Raw genomic sequence first — 12491 nt, forward strand, 5'->3', positions numbered from 1 at the left:
GCTTGGGTAAAGGTGCCTGATACGGTTTGGATTTGTGTCCCTGCCCAAATCTCATTTGGATTTTCATCCCTGCCCAAATCTCATCTTGAATTGTAATCCCCAGTGTTATAGCAGAGGCAGGATGGGAGCTGACTGGATCATTTGGATCACAGGGGTGGATTTCGCCCTTGCTGTTATTGTGATGAGTTCTCATGAAATTTGGTTTTTAAAAGTGTGTAGCACCTCCCCCTCACTTCCTCCTTCTCTGGCTGTGTAAGATGTGAATCCTTCCTCTTCACCTTCTGCCATGATTGAAGTTTCCTGAGGCCTCCCCAGCCATGCTTCCTGTACAGCATCTGGAACTTTGAGCCAATTAAGTCTTTTCTTTATACATTACCCAGTCTCAGGTATTTATAGTAATATGAGAATGGACTAATACAGAAAATTGGTACTAGGAGTGTGGCAGCATTGCTACAAAGATACCTGAAAATGTAGAAGTGACTTTGGAACTTGGTAACAGGCAGAGGTTGGAACAGTTTGGAGAGCTCAGAAGAAGACAGGAAGATGAGGGAAAGTTCGGAACTTCCTGGAAACTTGTTAAACTGTTGTGACCAAAATGCTGATAGTGATATGGGCAATGAAGTCCAGGCTGAGATAGTCTCAGATAAAGATGAGAAACTTATTGGGAATTAGAGTAAAGGTCACTTTTGTTATGCATCAGTAAAGAGACTGGTGGCATTGTGCCCCTGCTCTAGGGATCTGTGAAACTTTGAAATTGAGAATGACAATTTAGGGTATCTGGTGGAAGAAATTTCTAAGAAGCAAAGTGTTCAAATGCAGCCTGGCTGCTTCTAACAGCATATGGTCATAGGCATGAGCAAAGAGATGATCTGAAACTGGAACTTATACAACAGGGAAGCTGAGCATAAAAGTTTGGAAAATTTGCAGCCTGTCCCTGTGGTAGAAAAGAAAAATCCATGTTCCTGGGAGGGATTCAAGCTGGCCGCAGAAATTTGCAAAGTAAAGAGGGGTGAATGTTAATAGCCGAGACAATGTGAAAAATGTCTCAAAGGCATCTCAGAGACCTTTGTGGCAGCTGCTTCCATCACAGGCCTAGAGGCCTAGGAGGGAAGAATGGTTTTGTGGGCTGGGCCCAGGGCCCTGCTACCCTGCACAAACTTGGGACACTGCTCCTTGTATCCCAGTTGCTTCTGTTCCATCCATGGCTAAAAGGGCCTAAGATATTGCAGGCTGTTGCTCCAGAGGGTGCAAGCCATAAACCTTGGCAGCTTTCACGTAGTGTTAAGCCTGTGGGTGTTGAGAGGACAAGAGTTGAGGCTTGGGAACCTCTACCTAGATTTCAGAGGATGTATGGAAACGGCTGGATGGTGGAAGTTGGCTATAGGGCTGAGCCCTCATGGAGAACCTCTACTAGGGCAGTGCAGAGGGGAAATGTGGGATTGGAGCCTCCACACAGAGTCTCTGCTGGGGCACTGCCTAGTGGAGTTGTGACAAGAGGGCCACTGTCCTCCAGACCCCAGAATGGTAGATCTATTGACAGCTTGTACTGTGTGCCTGGAAATGCCACAGTCACTAAATGCCAGCTTGTGAAAGCAGCTGAGGGGGCTGTACCCTGCAGAGCCCCAAGCAGGGAGATCCCCAAGGCCTTGGAAGCCCACCCCTTGCATGAGTGTTGTCTGGATATGAGACATGGAGTCAAAGGAGATCATTTTGGAGCTTTAAGATTTAATGACTGCCCTGCTGGGTTTCAGACTTACATGGGGCGTGTAGCCCCTTTGTTTTGGCTGATTTCTCCCTTTCAGAATAGGCATATTTACCCAGTGCCAGTACCCCACTGTATCTTGGAAGTAACTAGTTTTTGACTGTACAGGCTCATAGGTGGAAGGGACTTGCCTTGTTTCAGATGAGACTCTGGACTGTGGACTTTCGAGTTAATGATGAAATGAGTTAAGACAGGACTGTTGAGAAGGGCGGATTATCTTTTGCAATATGAGAAGGACATGAGATTTGGGAGGAGCCAGGTACAGGATAATATGGTTTGGATTTGTGTCTCCACCCAAATCTCATCTTGAATTGTAATCCTCTGAGTTGGAGGAGGGCCTGGTGGGAGGTGACTGGATCATGAGGTGGATTTCCCCCTTGCTATTCTCGTTATAGTGAGTTCTCACAAGATTTGGTTGTTTAAAAGTGTGTACCACCTCCCCCTTCAATCTCTTTCTCCTTCTCCAGCCTCTTCTTTGCCTTCCGCCAAGATTGTAAATTTCCTGAGGCCTCCCCAGCCATGCTTCCTGTACAGCCTGAAGAACTGTGAGTCAATTAAGCCTCTTTTCTTTATAAATTACCCAGTCTCAGGTAGTTCCTGATAGCAATAAGAGAATGGACTAATACAGTGCCCTAGCCTTCAACTGACTGTCTGGGTATAGAAGCTCTAGCTATGAGGAACAACCAAAAGGGAGTTCCTTAGCCCTAAGTTTTCAGGGGCAAAGTGAAGGCTACCTGCCTGATACAGATCCCCCCTTTATCAACAGGCCTAGAATTTCTATGACAGAACTAAAGCCATTCTTTCTGCAATGAAAGCCCAGTGGATTAAAAATATAACTTCCTGGAAAAGTTTACACAGGTGTTCAAAGGATAAATGATGAGATGCCAGGGACAAGAGGTTTAAGAGCAGGAAGACACTGTGTAGGAGAGGGTGGTGATGCCACTGAAGGGGAAAGAAGAGGACAACCATGCAGACTCTGCAATCTGGTCTCTGGCCTTGGCTGACCTCCAATTGCCCAGACAAGTCAAAGCCCTCATTTCCTTCCCTGTCATGCACATCTGCACTTTAGGGTACAAATAACTGTCCCCAAGGCAATGTGGCACTGAAAGAATATACAAATGTCAAGTTTCAAGAAAGGTCACTAGAAAGAAGCAAACGTTATCAATGACACATTTAATTTAGCATGATTCAAACCCACAAAATATTTCTGGCCTGGGATTGTAAATATTTCTAATTGCTTCACTTGAGCTTTCCCCAAACCATTGTCTATGCCTCCCAGGCAGTATTCAGCATGGGTACAATCTGGCATCTTTGCATTTTATATAGAGGATGAAGATAAAGATAAGTGATGGAGGAAGAAGACCCAGCATGAGGTGAATGAGTGTTTCACTCAACCCAAAGGGCACTGTTCTGCAAAGGACATTGCAGCACTCTATTTCCTGTGATTCTGCTTTCACAGCCTTCTCAGATTTTTTTTTTAATTTAAAATAAATGTATTGCACCATAAGGATTTTAAAAAGTTGGTTGTAAAACGTGTTTACAAAAGCTAAATTAAAATGTCATGCTAAAACTGTCGAAAATGGAGGGCTTTTAATGATGCTCCCTTTGATGTTCACATTTGTTTGCAATAGAATTACATGATTTGGGTGATGCAAAAAGATGGAGAAAGAAGGAAAGAACTCTCTCACAAAGATATATAGTCTACTCTTTCTGACCTTGAGTACGTTTACTGGCAGACAGATTGTAAACAAGGTTTACAAAACATCAAATGACTAAATGTATGTTTCAAATATCCAGGTTAATTTGGCCTTAGATTAAAATTACTATCATGAGACTTAAACTGCTGATGTTTAAATTCATTTTATATCTATTCATTTCAATAAACTATACTAAATGGGAATGTATTTTAAATGAGACTGTATTTTATTCCAGTTATCATTAACACTACTGATTAAACAAGAAGAGATTACATATATGTATTTTTCACTTGAAAATCCTATAATTAGATGAACTCTAGATTCCAGTTTTCAATTCCATCCCTAAGCTCATAAAGAAATCCACTGAAGTCAATGCTTTCCACATAACACGTTTTCCTAGGAAGTATACATCACTGACTGAAAAGAAAATCAGATAACTAGGAAAATTCTAGTCTTCTGGGAAGGCTGCTCTGCTCAATTTTTCCCTTTCAACCACCAATTTAACTCCAGTTGCCTGAAAATCTACCAGTAAAATATGACTGATGACAGCAGAACTGGCTCTTTTCAAATGCAAATCCTTCAGGAAAGGATTAAATAAACCATTTTGGCAATTAATACTTCAAGCGTAATTTACCTATCAAATTGTTGGCTGCCTCATCACATCCCCCCAACTACTGGTCCTCTGTCATGAGCCTCTCGTGACCCTTCTCCTTACCAGAGATTGGTAAGGAGTGGGCATGGAATTTAATTCTGGTCAGTGATATGGGAAGGAAAGCCTGCTGGGGAATTCCCAAGTAGACTTCTCTAGAAGGGCTGTGCATGCACGTGTGTGTGATATAATTGGCTGTGTCAGCCCGCTTGAGAGAACACGATGAGAGCAAGTTGAAGATAAAGCCACCACACTAAGGATGGCAGAGTGGAAAGATGGTGATGCTACTCAACAGCTGAATAATCCAACCGTAGACCTATTTCAGGACTCTTGTTATGTGAAATAATAAACAACAAATTTCCTCATTTGATATAATACTTTCTCTTATTTTTACCCAAAGCAACTTGATACAATTCTAACTATTTTGGATGTGTCAGGGGATGTGAGGGAGAAGAGAACTCCTATAGAAGGTATTGTTGACTACCTGCTCAATATCCACCACTACTACCTGTCCTAGGAAGCTCTTTTCCTAAGGGAAAATAACGTTTGTATTTAATGGGAGAAGAAATACATCAGTGGTTCAGATCTATCTCTCACCAACACAGCCCATGGTGGTCTGTCATCTAACACCATTTTGTTTACTATCTTTACTGTTCATATGGCATTTAATCATATTATGCATCTCATGTGGATGAGATATTTTAATTTAGTTTAATTACTTAACTTTTCCCCCTTCCAATTTCACTCTAAGCATCTTCATTAGGATTGCTCTCTTATATTTCTTAAACAGATATAATGTCTTAAATTATAATTTCTAGATCATGGCCTGAAATAGGTTAGGCAATTCTCCAGTTTTGTAGAAGTAAGAGTCTGCTTTCAAATTCGTTTTCATTTATCTGACACTTTTTGGTATTTTGTCACGATAAAGAATAGATGAATATTACAAAAATAAATTATATTTGTATGACCATAGTACACGTTCAAACTACCAAAGGGCAATGACGAATGCACACAGGGGTCACAGGGGTCATAAAGACACAGGATGGTCACCCCCCCTGTAGTGCTGTGAGCCTTCAGGTAAGGGAGTATCTCATTATGCATCCTGTTTTATGCAGAGACTTTCAGCTCAGACCTTTTTTGATTTCCTGTGGTTTAGAGAGGATTCTGAACCATGGATACTTTCAGATCTTTGAAGGTTGGTATGTATTATAATTATTACAAATCATACCAAAATATCACGCAGTTTATCAGGAAATTTACAAAAATACTTCTAGTTGGCTGGTGTGCTTAAATATTATAACTTATTCACATAGACAAGTCAGTTTTTGAGTTTTTCTTTTTATTTGTTTATTGAGGCAGGGGCTTGGCTCTGCTGCCCAAGCTGGAGTACAGTGGCACAATCACAGCTCACTGTAGACTTGAACTCCTGGGCTCAAGTGATCCTCATACCTCAGCCTCCCTAGTAGCTGGGACTACAGGTGCATGCCACTATGCCCAGCTAACTTTTTTGCTAAATTTTTTGTAGACATGGGGTCTCACTATGTTGCCTAGGCTGACAATTTTTCTTATACTCTATTTTTTGTATACTTTAACCTTAGCAAAGATATTCTTAGAAAATGATCTGGCAACAATCATAGAACATGACTAACAGTGCTAAAACAAGTAAAAATTTATTTAACAGAAGAATGGCCACCTAAAAATAGACTTCTAGAAAGCTAAGTATTGGATGTCATTTATATTATCATGTAAAATAAAGCATAAAATTAAAAGTATCAAAATGTTTTACTTTCTCTTCAAGACAAAACAATACCAATCCTCAAAATAATAGTACTAACAATAATGAAGTGAGGTCAATTTTAAAACTTTCTACTAGTTTTCACATTTCAGTAAAGAAGTATAATGATGTCTTTTATAAAAATCTGGCACAAGGCTTAATTGTTACCTCTTTAAAGACTAAGCTGAATCTTGCCCTCTTTCATTATATGGCCAAATCATGGGCATTAACAGGAATAAATGTGATACTTCTTTTTATCTAAAGAAGATAGGCTGTGGATTATAGAAAGGGTATGTATGATACATAAAAAGGCAATATTAAGAGAAAACAAGTTCTACAACACACTATATGATGCTTGTCCAGGATATGTCATACCTATATAGATTTTGACAACAATTTCTCAAAACCATTACAAGCAGATTTTACCGTACTTAGACTGATAGCTACTACTAGATTATTTTAGGTTTTATGTCTCTTTCTACCACTATTTTGGCAATTAACATAAACAGTTTCTTGACCCTGAACCACTTTAAAAGATAAACTGAGTCTTCAAATCTGAAAGGTATCATCATATAGTTTAAGGGACAAGAGACCCAAACCAAGAGATGTCTTTGCTTTCATTTCTGGCCACTGGTTTGTGTAAGAAATTTAACTGAAAAGCTATCTTGAACTTTTTTGAGGATATGGAATATCGCTGTATCACATCACACTGGCCTGGAAACGAAAGCAAATTGGACCCATGTATGGTAGGTACCCAGTCATAGGTTCTGGTGTCCTGGGACCACTCTAGTGGCAGCAGGCGGCTCCCATGGGAGAATGAGTCCCGGCTATGGGCCTCAGCATTTTCCAACTGTGCACTCTTGGAAGCTTAGAAGCTTAGATCAGCAAAAGCTGATTTCTCACTCATACTTCATGTCTATCATGAGTTAGCAGGGAGGTTCTGTTCATGGTGTCACAGGAAAAGAGAGCTGTGGATGGTCTTGCAGTGACAATACATATATATCACTTTCAGTCACAACGCAGTAAAGAGAACTAGTCATATGATTCTGACAGAACATAGGGACAAGGAGGCGCAATCCGATTAAGTGCCCGGAATGGGCGAGAACTGGCAAAGTGTACTGACTTAACACACTATTTAATAAAATAATAAGATAAAACTATTACTTGGAAAACCATGAGCTTATTTATCTTAAAAATTTCTGCCTACTTCCTTCCCCAAAGTTAGCAAATATACTAAATTTTGAATGATTACTTGCATTCTGTCTCTTGGTTCACAGCAGGTCTATGTAGAGAGTTAGACTTACTTTATTTCTATTTTTACTCAACTTCTCAGTTTTAAGTTAAAGTACCATCATAAAGAAAAGTAATTAATTGGTGTTGGAGACTAATCCATATGCCACCAAAATATGATAGAATGCAAATGAAACCTGTCTCCATATGCCTTTCTCATTTGTTATTCTCTTACTCTGGTTCTTCATAGACACGTTCTTTGTACTGGCAGATCATCTCCTCTTCTAATTTATTATGCCAATACATTCTACTTTGCTGTAATTTTTAGTTGTTATTTTTAATCTAAGTTATATATGTAACACTTACATAAGTGTTAATAGAGTGAAATGGTCAACACAATGAAATGGTGCTTTATACAAGTGTTCCTGTTATGAAGAACAGTTCCCACAACCCGACCCTCCACTTCTTTCTCCCCAGAAACAACCATTTTAAATTCTTTTACCCATTTTGTTTTTTCACCTCTATATCATCTATGTATCTATGTATCTATCTAGTCTATCTAAGACAAGCTCTTGCAGTGGCACAATCACTGCTCACTGCAGCCTTGATCTCCCAGACTCAGGTGATCCTTTTACCTCAGTCTCCCGAGTGGCTGGGACTACAGTTGCATGCCACCATACCTGGCTAATTAAAAACAAATTTTTTTTTGTAAAGACAGGTGTCACTATGTTGCTCAGGCTGGTGTCGAACTCCTGGACTCAAGCAATGCTCCCAACTCAGCCTCCCTAAGTGTTGGGATTACAGGCGTGAGCCACCACAGCTGGCCTTTCTCTCTAACTTATCTAGCCACTTCTTGATTTCTCTTGAGAGTATTATCCCCTGATTTCCCACTATGGAAGACAACCTGCTCCCTCCGCTCATCATGCAAGCACATAGTTCCCATGCTCCATCTTCTCAACAGGTATAGTGTGATTCTGATTAGATTCATATTCAATAGGCTTACATTATAATGTCTATGTAAATTCTAATCCCAGCTCAGTTATAAGGTTTATTATAACCTTTCTTTCTTTTCCTACACATACTTTGTTTTCCTTTGGTGTTACCAATTGTCCTTTTTTGGGGTTAGTTTAGCTTTTACAAAGTTATCACCCAAACTCATGCCTAGTTGTATAAATCTCTTAATTTGTTAAAATATAGTAGTCATTCTTTCAATTTTATCTTTTTGAATAAATCTTTCTGGAACCTTCCAACTTGCTCCAATCTGGGCTTGCTACTAATTTCTGGGTCTGCTATTTAGCAGTGCTATAGTCTTCGGATCTACAAACATTGTCATTCTGGGGATCTTTTTGTTTTGCTTTGGATCCTCTATTTTCTAGTTCTCAGGCTCCTCCTCCTTAGTTTATGTCCTCATTTTTGTACAGCATATCCTCCAGTGGATTCCCAGGGTACATGAGAATCATTTTTTTGAATCTTTAATGTCTAAACATGGCTTTATTTTATGCTCAAAATTAACTACTAGTTTAGCCAGATGTTGAATCTAGGTTAGAAGTAATTTTTTTTCAGAAATTTTTTTTTTTTTTTTTTGAGACGGATTCTTGCTCTGCCGCCCAGGCCTGAGTGCAGTGGCGCGATCTCGGCTCAATGCAACCTCCACCTCCTGGGTTCAAGTGATTCTCCTGCCTCAGCCTCCCGAGTAGCTGGGACTACAGGCACCCGCCACCATGCCTGGCTAATTTCTGTATTTTTAGTAGCAATGGGGTTTCACCATGTTGGTCAGGCTGGTCTCGAACTCCTGACCTCAGGTGATCCACCTGCCTCAGCTTCCCAAAGTGCTGGAATTACAGGCATGAGCCACCACGCCCAGCCATTTCTCAGAACTTTCAAAGTATTGCTCCATTGTCGTGCTTTTGGTGTTGCTACTGAGAAGTCTGTAGCTATTTTAATTCCTCATTCTTTGTTAGAATCTTTCTTTTCCAACTCTACAAGTCAGTAAAATTCTTTTGTTTGCAGATTTCTGAACTTTTTCAGTAATACATCTGAGTGTAGGTTTGTTTTTTCTTGTGTGGGTCAGTCTATGGACTTTTCCTACCTTAAAACTCAGTTATTTTATTAATGGAAAAATTTCTCGAATTGTATTTTTGATATTTCCTTTCTTTTATTTTCTCTGTTCACTCTGAAACTCCTATTTTAAAAAATTTCTGGGCCAGTTCTCTAATTTTCTTATGTTTTTTCTCTCTTCTATTTATTTGTTTTATATTCTATTTTCAGGGGAGATTTCCTCAACTTTCTCTTCCAACTCTTCCACTGAGTTTTACATTTTAGAAAAACGTATACATTCGAAAAGGTATCACATTAGAAAAAATATAACATTTAGAGAACAAAAAAATCTATTAAAATATGATTTTTGTTTTCTTGTTCTGCATAGCCTGTTTCCTCCCAGTTGCTTTTTTCTGTTTTTGTCTTTCATTATCAAATCCTCTCTTCAAGTGTCTGGTGATCCTTGGCTGTCTTGTTCATATAAAATAGTATGAACTAAAAAGCTAAGAGGAAGTTCTGTGTTTGGATGGAGCTCATTAATGGTGGGGTCCACTAAAAAGTAACTGGCTGTTTCCTTGGAGCACTCCTAGGGTGAGTATATTTATAGCTGTGTATACGTGTCTTTTGCCTAGAGAAAACCCTTCCAAATCTCCTGCCTGAAGGGCTATACATACTGGTACTCTGGAAAGCAAGTGGTGGAGGCCTGGGGTCTCAAATCTAGCATTTAAGTATATTCATTACCCCTTTTCCAGTAGGGCGGTTCACATTGGAATGTGCCTGATCTCTCAGACCATACACATTTTGTACACTTTTCAGAGAATTAAATTTTCAGTCTTTTGCTGACATAGGGAAGGGAATCTAATTCCTCTTTCAGAAGCTTCTGACCAGTTGTCATGTCTTCAGTTCTACCTTCATCTTCATTTGCAGCTCCTGAGCTTCTGGAGAATTTTACAGTGTAAATCAAGCTGCTTCTTTGTTTTTTGCCTACCACTGACTTAAGGTTCAGCTTTCTTAGGCTGCTTAGTTGTCACTTGTCATCTGGTTTCCAAGTAACAGTATTTTTATTGCTACTGTTTTTTCTTGTTTTCTTATTCTTTGAGGGTTTATCTAACTGCCCTTGTCCTTGCAGTGGAATTTTAGGAGGGAACAGAGCTAAATGCTTGCACTAAAGGTGCCAGGTTTAAACTAAAGTTCCTCTCTGCTCTTTTATATACTACAGAATCACAGTTCCTACATGTTGAAGGGATCCCTAAGAGGGCAGGTAGTAAACTCTTCAGAGAGCAAAAATGTTTAATTTGCAGATAAGGTGGTTAAAACGCCAGAAGCTGAGTGTCTTGCCCCAAGACATACAAAGTCACACAGATAGAGAACATGATATTCTATGTACCTTAAATAATTATCTCTCAAAGGTTAATAGTTTGTTTATTTTCCTAATTTAGGATAATTTCAGCTATAGCTAGATCCTTTTCTGTATTACCTTGGCATCCTCTTCCACTGGGCAGATGAGTTCTTATTAAGATATTAGGTGTTAAACTACAGTCATGTGCCACATAATGATGTTTTGATCAATGACAGACCACATACATGATGGTGGTCCCATAAGACTATAATGGAGCTAAAAAATTCTATTGGCTAGTGACATCATAGCTGTCATAATGTCATAGTGCAATGGATTAAGTGTTTGCGGTAATGCCAGCCTACTGTGCTGCCAGTCATATGTAAGTATGGCACATACAATTATGTACAGTGAATAATAATAATTGACTGTGTTACTGGTTTATGTATTTACTACACTATACTTTTTATCATTATTTTATAATGTACTTCTAGTTTTATATATATATATATAAAAAGAGTTAACTTTAAAACAATGTCAGGCAGGTCCTTCAGGAAGTATTCCAGAAGAAGGCATTGTTACCACAGGAGTGATAGCTCTATGAGTGTCATTGCCCCCAAAGACCCTCCAGGGGGACAAAACGTGGAGGTGGAAACAATGATACTGATGATCCTGACCCTGGTTAGGTCTAGCCTAATGTGCGTGTCCGTTTTTAACAAAAAAGCTTAAAAAGTAAAATAACAAAATTTAAAAATAGAAAAAAGCTATAGAATAAAGATAATAAAAAGCATTTTTGTACAGCTATCAAATGTGTTTGTTTTGAGCTAAGTGTTATTACAAAAGAATGAAAAATTAAAAAAATTAAAGTTTATAAAGTAAAAGTTATAGTAAGATTAATTTATTTTGAAGAAAGAACTATTGTTTAAATAAATTTAGTGTAGCCTAAGTGTACAGTGTTTATAAAGTCTACAGTAGTGCACAATAATCCTAGACCTTCACATTCACTCACTGCTCACTCACTCGCTCGCCCAGAGCCACTTCCAGGCTCCATTCATAAGTGCCCTAGACAGGTGTCCCATTTTTTTTCCTGTATACCTTACCTTATATTTTTCTGTACCTTTTATATGTTTAGATACAAAAATACTTAACATTGTGTTATAATTGCCTACAGTATTCAGTACAGCACCATGCTATACAGGTTTGTAGCCTAGGAGTAACAGACTATACCATACAGCTTAGATGTGTAGTAGGCGGTACCATGTAGTTTGTATAAGTACACTCTATGATGTTTGCACTATAATGAAATTGTGTAACAACACATTCCTCTGAATGTATCATTGTTGTTAAGCTATGCATGGCTGTTATAAAATGTGGCTAAACGTGAAGTTGGCTTATAATAATTTCAGACACAACCAAGTTTTTAAAGCAGTGGATATGCCTTAGCTATATGCTTTTGAGAAATGTATAAAAAGAATTTTACAGGCTGGACGCAGTGGCTCATGTCTGTAATCCCAGCACTTTGGAAGGCCAAGACGGGCAGATCACTTGAGCCCAAGAGTTCCAGAGCAGCCTGGCCAATATGGCAAAACCCCATCTCTAATAAAAATTCACAAATTAGCCAGGCATGGTGGCACACACCTGTAATCCCAGCTTCTCAGGAGGCTGAGGCATGAGAATCGCTTAAACCCAGGAGGTGGAGGCTGCAGTGAGCCAAGATTGAGACTCTGTCTCAAAAAAAAAAAAAAAAAAAAAGAATTTTACAGAGTATCAAAATAGAATTTAAATGTAGTTTGTATAGCTTTTTAAATGGTAAATCAGTTATTTTTAATTTTCAAGAAATATTTAAAATGGAAAAAACACCTTGGTTTGTTTCAAGTTCCATCATTTATCTGTTAAATTTTATAAGAAAACACAGGCTTTGACAAAAAGGCATTTGTAGAGAAAAAAAGGACTGGGATTTGGGAAAGATTCAACTTATTTTAAAATGATGCTACTTTTTTTTCCCC

At 38.7% G+C, this 12491-nt stretch overlaps 1 protein-coding gene across 39 annotated transcripts in view; it reads right to left on the reverse strand.

Annotated features, from left to right (window-relative positions):
• Nucleotides 1-12491, reverse strand: part of TBC1D5 (TBC1 domain family member 5) — a 588093-nt gene that overhangs the window by 44948 nt on the left and 530654 nt on the right. The window lies entirely within an intron of this gene.

The sequence above is a fragment of the Gorilla gorilla genome, chromosome 2 (genome assembly GCF_029281585.2).
Source record: "Gorilla gorilla gorilla isolate KB3781 chromosome 2, NHGRI_mGorGor1-v2.1_pri, whole genome shotgun sequence".
NCBI classification, from domain to species: Eukaryota; Metazoa; Chordata; class Mammalia; order Primates; family Hominidae; genus Gorilla; species Gorilla gorilla.